The 7,173-nt window shown below is 46.5% G+C and overlaps 1 pseudogene; it reads left to right on the top strand.

Moving 5' to 3' along the window:
- Positions 1-1,101: 1,101 nt before the first annotated feature.
- LOC124649909 lies at positions 1,102-4,330 on the top strand (annotated as a pseudogene).
- Positions 4,331-7,173: the final 2,843 nt, after the last annotated feature.

Raw genomic sequence — 7,173 nt, 5'->3', positions numbered from 1 at the left:
GCAAAGTGGCTTAGACTAACAAATATAAGCATGAGTATTTGTGTATTCATGAAGAAATCTAAATGGCGGGGGTGGCTCAGCCTCGCCCGCCCTTCCTCCGTGCCCGGAATGCAACCAATTTTTGCTAGTTCATGGTAAAGTTTAAGGTTATATATAATGTTTTGAAAATTTAAATATTCATCTCATAAGTAGAGGACTTTTAAACCCAAATTGGTACAATGAGCGAGTCCAATATATAGGCAACTATGGCAATTGAGTCAAGTGCTCTATATAAGCCTGGAGCTTAGACAATATGAAAACATAAATCACAGGGGACCAATGACCGATTGATAAATTGTGACGGCAATTGTACCCTTAATCCACTAGGTCACCAATCATCATGCTATAGGTTTGGCGCCACACGTGTCTCAAGAAAACCGATATCATTTTTTACCAGCCGTCAATAGCAATATACTGGTAGCAGTGAATTGGCCGATCTCGATGTTTCGTGATTCGTGTCATTAGTGCATGTTATTACCTGAATTTGTATCATGCATCTTTGTGATATTCAAAGTTTCTTAGAACAAAAGAGTATGTATGTAAATCAGGACCTAAGCTAACAATCTTACCAACCAACACGATAAGATGCAGAAGGCATCATCAATTCATCCGAAAATATCAAGCTTACTGCGGAGCATACCTAGCCATGGACAGCCCGGTCCGAGGCCCGGCCCGAAAAACTCGGGCCTATGCCTAGAAATGTTGGCCCGACACCCGAGCTGGGCCGGGCCTGGCCTGGGTAGCCCGAAAATGCCAATTAACACTACGGCCCAGCCCGCGGGCCGACAAGCTTTGTGGGTAATTGGCCGGGCCGGGCCGGGCTTGGGCCTGAATTTTGACCGTCGGGCTTTCCTTGGCCCGGCCTGAGGCCCAGCCCGGCCCGGCCCGAGGCATGGCCAGGTATACTACGGAGTACCACTGAATATTCCATTATCGTACAAACGTGATCTCCTCCGTCGCTTTTTGATCGGACCGCTCCAAAAGCTCTACCCCAGCTAATTCACCACTCAGAATCTACCACTCCCAGAGCTCCGCATCGGTCCTTCGTTCCCCAATCTTCCAGCACCGCACCAATGTCGTGGCTCACGCGCTCCATCGCGGCCACGCTCTCCTCGCCGCGCGGCGAGCCCGAGCCCGATCCCGACACCTACTCCGACTCCGAGGCGTCCTCCGCCGACCCGGAGGCCGCGGAGGGGTCCTCGCCGTCGCCGCGCGACCCCGAGGAGGAGCCCGAGCAGCCCAACACCCCGAGCCGCGGCGTCAAGGACGACATCTCCGAGCTCACCGAGACCCTCACGCGCCGCCTCTGGGGCGTGGCGTCCTTCCTCGCCCCGCCTCCACCACCACCGGAGCCCTCGTCCCCGCGCGAGGAGGACGGCGGGGGTGGGGATGCGGAAGTGGAGGCTGACCCGCAGTCGCCGCGCATCGCCGGGATCCGGAGCGACCTGGCGGAGATCGGGGGCAGGGTGAGGAGCGGCATCTCCATGCTGCAGAGCAACCTGGCCGTGGCCGAGATCTCCAAGATCGCGTCCTCGCTCCTGCCGTTCGGCCAGGAGGAGGCCGACGAAGGGGAGCCCGTCGTCGGCGCCACCGAGGAGGTGCTGGTCTTCGTCAGGCACATCTCGACGCGGCCTGAGACCTGGCTTGATTTCCCCTTGTTCATCAGCGAGCGTTATGCAGATGGTAAGGTTCGGTGCCTTAGTGAAATGAAATGTATGGACCTTGTGGTCTTAATTTGAGCGCAGTTGGTTGGAGAAGTTAAGTGAGTACAGTGGATAAATGTCTTTGACAGTTTATGATTTCGTAGGCTGTGTGCCCAGTCTTGCTTCAACAGAATGATGCTAGCGATTAATTAAGAAAGTAAATGTTCGGAATCCCCTGCAAAGATCTCGAGCATGCACATCTTTGAGTTTACAATTTCCTCTCTCTCCTTGTGTAGTTCCATCTAATCAGTGAACTAGATTAAAAGCTGCCACTCTGGAATCTGGAATGTAACTGTAGTTCCTCTGAAAGCTGCCTACACTGGCTATCTGTTTATCTGTGCTAAACTATATTTTGCTAGCTTAGCTTGTACAGCAGGTAGATATTAAATTCTTCTTAAATTTTGATCCTGACTTTATTTCCATCTAGCGGCATGCATTTTCTCGTATCATGCCTTTTCATTCCCGTGTTATTGATCTGATTAACCAAATGAAGCTAATGTCTCAAGCATTATCACTTCTTTGAAATGAGTGGAGTGTCACACTCCCCTGGATCATATAGGTTTGGACAACACTGCTTTATTTATTTTTATCTATGTGGAGGTTGCAGATGATACTATATCGTTATTGATAGGAAATAATGAACATATAATACTCCCTCTGTCCTATGAAGCTTATCTCAACTTTATTAAAATTTAGATGTATCTAGATGCTAAATAGTGTCTACGTACATCCAAATTTAGACAAAGTTGAGACAAGTTTTATGGGATGGAGGGAGTAGAATTTATGACAAGGAGCGGTGCATAGCTTCTGCAAAAAGCATAACTTGTAGGTACATGGGTAATTGGTTGCTCCATTTCAGCTCAACATGATCTTTAACTAACAGTTTGTTCTGGAATAAACAGCATATCTTCTGTATGCCTTTTGGTCTTTAAAAGTTTTCCTGATACTTTGTGGAACTGTACGTGTCTCTTTCAAATAAAATCATGGTATATATGTAAATGTTCCCACTGGTTCCATCATTTACCTTACATAGTTTCTCTTAATAATTAGATTTTGAACTATCGGATGCTCAGTACGTCCATGCATTATCCATGGAGCATCTCGTGCCAAGCCTATCAGAATTGAAGGTTCAGATTTGCTCAACTGATATGAGTGAAGCATGTTTCTGGAAGATCTATTTTGTGCTTCTGTACTCAAAGCTCAACAAACAAGATGCTGAACTTCTATCAACACCACAGGTAGGATCCTGGATCATCCATAGTATTTTTTGGACAGTATCTTTGGTCTATCATGGCTTTTGTGCTATGTAAGTTATAATGGATTAACTTAAGCAAGTAATGGGTAATATAGCAATTCCAGGCCATACCTAGCACCACAGGCTGGTTGTAGTCACGAGGTTTATTATCTCAAGAAATGTGTGGTCAGTCCCTTCGCATGTGACACATTATTTTATATGCCATATTTAGTACATATGAATAAGGAATCGGATCCTCATCCTGATACTAGTGATCACTGGTAAGGTTTGGCCCTTAAACAAAAGTTGATATTTACCTTTAGCATTATCCGATTGCAACTAGAATGGATACAATTTACTTCAAATTATTTTGTTTGAAGTAATATGTTATCAAGACAAATAAATCCGGAGGAATGGGAAAATGCTTTAAGTTGTGACATCATAGGATCGAGAACCGGCTGCACGTTTAGTATTGTTCTTCAAACTTGGCCAGCTGGTTATAATTTTCAATGCTAACACAGCCTAACTCTATTCTCATGTCTCACTTCTTGGGTATTATTTTAATCTAATTCCACCTTATTTGTTTTCCTTCTCCATGCAGATCCTAGAAGCAAGGGAGGAGTTGCTGCAAAGTTTACAGGCTAAGAATAAGCGAGGATCTGAAAGTACTGGGGAACCATCAGAGAATGCGAACGCATTCTCTCCCCTACTAAGGAGAAGGTGATACAGCCTTCAAGCATTCAAGATAAAGAGGCCATATCGGAGGTTCGGTCCTTCGAAGAAGCCACTTCCGACATCACACCAGAAATCGTGGCTGAGAAGTTCCCAGATGCAACCACTGAGGTGGAAATCGTCGACAAGTCAGTGATCGAAGAAGAGTTGTCTGTGAAAGAGAAAAGCAAGACTTCATCAGTTGAGTCCAGACTTCACGCCGATGAGGATGAAGTGGACGAATGGCCAGATGATGACACAGACGAGGAGCCTGAGGCCCCTGGGACAGCAAGCAACAGGCCGTCGCTGGGGCAGGAGGAGGATGTGTCGTTCAGCGATCTAGAAGACGACGAGGATGATGACAATAAGAGGGTGGGCAAGTAGCTAAGCTACCGCAAGGGTCCAGTTCGTGCCTGGCACAATCATCCCAGCCTCCAACAGTTCCACAAGCACACGCGCGCATGCTGCCTTCACTCAAGGGACTACAGATATGCAGTGATGGATGGGTCATGGGTTGAAGTAATGAGTCCCCAAAGCTGGCTGGCCCTGTGATGGCCTGAATTAGGACAGTAATGATAAGCCTCTGAAGCTCGTGTTAGTGTTGATGGTGAGCAGTACGCCTGTATCATTGCATTGGGCTGTTTCTGTACATAGAGCCCTCTGGGCGGGGCTGGCTGCTGTATAAACCAACCTGGCAACCAATCACTCTCAATCTGAGTTTTCGTGCTCGCTGTTCGTTTCTTGCATGCGCTGAATAATGCTCGCTGTGTAGCAAGACCTTTGGTTTGCGCTCCGCGTAATTAAGATCTGAATACAAATCTTTGCTTGGGTATCATTGTCCAAGATATAGTAAACCTGAACTTAAAAGTTTTACTACAAATTTCTACTTGCATGCTACTCCCTCGGGCGAGAAGGGCTGCTACAACTGCGTAAGGGCCTGTTCGGTTTGAGCGGGTTTAACATGAATCGGAAGGGATTAATAGGGAATCGACCTGCGTTCGCCGCCATTCCACGTTAATACCCACCAACTAGGGTGTAACCGAACGAGCCCTAACCTGGTGCGTCGCGGAAACGTGTGCGGGAGAACTCTGAAGAACATGAGAGAGGGGTTCTTATCTGGCAATCGATACTCGACCGCGACGGAGAGCGTCTCTCTCCCCGTCAGGATTGGAGCCATGCCTTGGTGCGCACCCAGAAGCTGGCATGTGCTTTGATGATGGCTTGCAAGTTTAGTAAAGGGCCCTTTATTGTTAGCCGTTGTGTTCCTCTCATGAACTTTTTAATGTCAAACATACCTTAGCTAGGTAACCATTTGGTGTGGAGATCAATGGGCAGAACTTCTCAAAAAAAGAAAAACTAGGAAATTCATCATCCAATGAAAGCTCTCGTGGCACGACCTAGCCGGGGACCGAAAAGCAAAGGAAATTCATCAGTTATTTAATAGTCTCATTGCCTCTAACGTGACTGAGGAGAAACAAGCTCAGAGATATTTATCGTTTGTTTAGTTAAAGCTGTCATAGGTTCTGACCTACGCGAGTAGGAAAGCTCGTAGCAAAAGAATTCTTAGCTTTTGAACCCACGGTGAACCAGTGACTTCATGTCACGACCTACCACCCAGTCTTTTATAAGGAGCGAGCCTTCGGAAAATGAATAGCTTCCTCGTCTTATTTCTATGCGTTGGAATTATTCAATCATATTTCGTGCAGGAGTACTATTTTGTGGTCTCTGCATGCTACAATTTGGGTTTTATAGATTTAGGCATAAGAGGCACCAGAAAGACTAATGGATTACCAAAATAACAACATGCACTCCCTGTCGCCGTTGGCTATCGTGTCTCTTCATGCTACTTTGTCATATCCATCATTTTCGATGCAGCTCTTTCCTCGGTTGACATTTGTGTTTTGCTAGTCCTGTCTTGATGTTGACCGCGCTCTCCTTGCAAATCAAGAACTGCGCGAGCAGGTTTACTGATCTTTGGTTAGGTTCTGGTCCTAGAACATGATCTTAATAAAGTTCATTTTTACTCGCAAAAAAAGGATCTGATGCAATGGGAGTTGGAGGAGGTTAGTCAACGTAAGCTGATACAAGAAGAGAAGGGCTGGCCTGGCTGCTGATGGTAGAGAAGGGTCGACATGCGTAGATGACTTTCAAATGGTACGAGTAGGTGAAGGTTCTGCTATGCATCTTGATCTTTAATCACATGTCAGCTCGACTCTCGTGCACCAATCCCGGCTCTCAACAAGATACAGTATTCATTCCGTGCCACGAAAGTTAAGATGAATTTCATGAAATGGAAAAGGTACATCACTTTGTGACGATAATAGATGAGTGGAAGAGATTGGGGTTTAAGCCGCCTTCCTTTATGGTCGTCAGGGTTTAAGAGCGAGATGCGAGGCGGTCTAGATAGCCGCCCGCGTGCGGCGCGTGAACCAGAACCCCGCAGGGCGTCGGTTCGCAGTGCGTGAACATCCAGACGGGCGAAACAGAAGAACTCGGATGACTCCGGCCAAACGAAGAGGAAACGCTCAAGACGTCACCCAAGCGCGGCGACATGTCAATGATAGCATGTACCCATGCGAGCAATGATCGATGGTGGCGCGTCGCTGCCGTCATGCCGGTTATGGGAAGGTGTGCCTTGTCCCCGCGCCTATGGCCATTTTCCGTCGCATCATTTGTTATTGGGTAAATAAAAGTGGCTCGAAAACATGGACTCTGCTTTGTTATGCTAGAAAATATGCACGGATTGCTATACTATTCCATGGTGAAGGTCTCCGTAGTTTTCGCCGTGGAAACATAATTTTGACTACCAATTTATGCACTATACTGGAACCCATTTATGAAACTCAAATTAAAATTCCTCCGTAGCTAGATTCACGCATATGAATCTGAAGCATCTAATTAAACATGACAAGCATGTTGGTGTCAAATCTGAATCATTCTATGGTATAACTTCCCAAGAACCGAAGGAATATGGAGTACTTCACTTTCTAGTACTGATCAGAGAGTAAAATCGCGTAACAAATCGGACATACAACACATGCGACAGCTGCACAGTTGGATGTTATTTTTCTCCTCAGCTCTGCTTTAGTGGATGCCGGAGACACTCAATGCTGAAACCGAGAGCTCGGTCAGAGTATCCCTTCACACCGGTTAAAAACATCAAATACAACATGTTCTTCATTTTTTTTACATGGGAATGGTTATTAGTTTCTGATACTAGATCACCAATCGGAAGAAAAACAAGGAGAACGAAGACATTTAAGTACAAAGATGTCATTTGATGTATAGTATAATGATTTTTCACGTTAAAGACTCGCTCACCCACTCCGGATGGATGGCTCTCCCACCTCGCTCCTCCCTAGCCACCTCCCCCTCCGGCGATCATGCTGATCTTTGGTGATCTGTTGAAGCTGCTCCAATCACCCTCTCCGGCGTGGTCTCTTGATCAAGGTGATGTGTCATGGCTCCCAATCCTCCCCCCTCTTG

This window comes from Lolium rigidum, chromosome 4 (assembly GCF_022539505.1).
Source record: "Lolium rigidum isolate FL_2022 chromosome 4, APGP_CSIRO_Lrig_0.1, whole genome shotgun sequence".
In the NCBI taxonomy this organism is placed as follows: Eukaryota; Viridiplantae; Streptophyta; class Magnoliopsida; order Poales; family Poaceae; genus Lolium; species Lolium rigidum.
The sequence above is the reverse complement of the archived record's forward strand: the minus strand, read 5'-3'. Positions and strand labels throughout refer to the sequence as shown.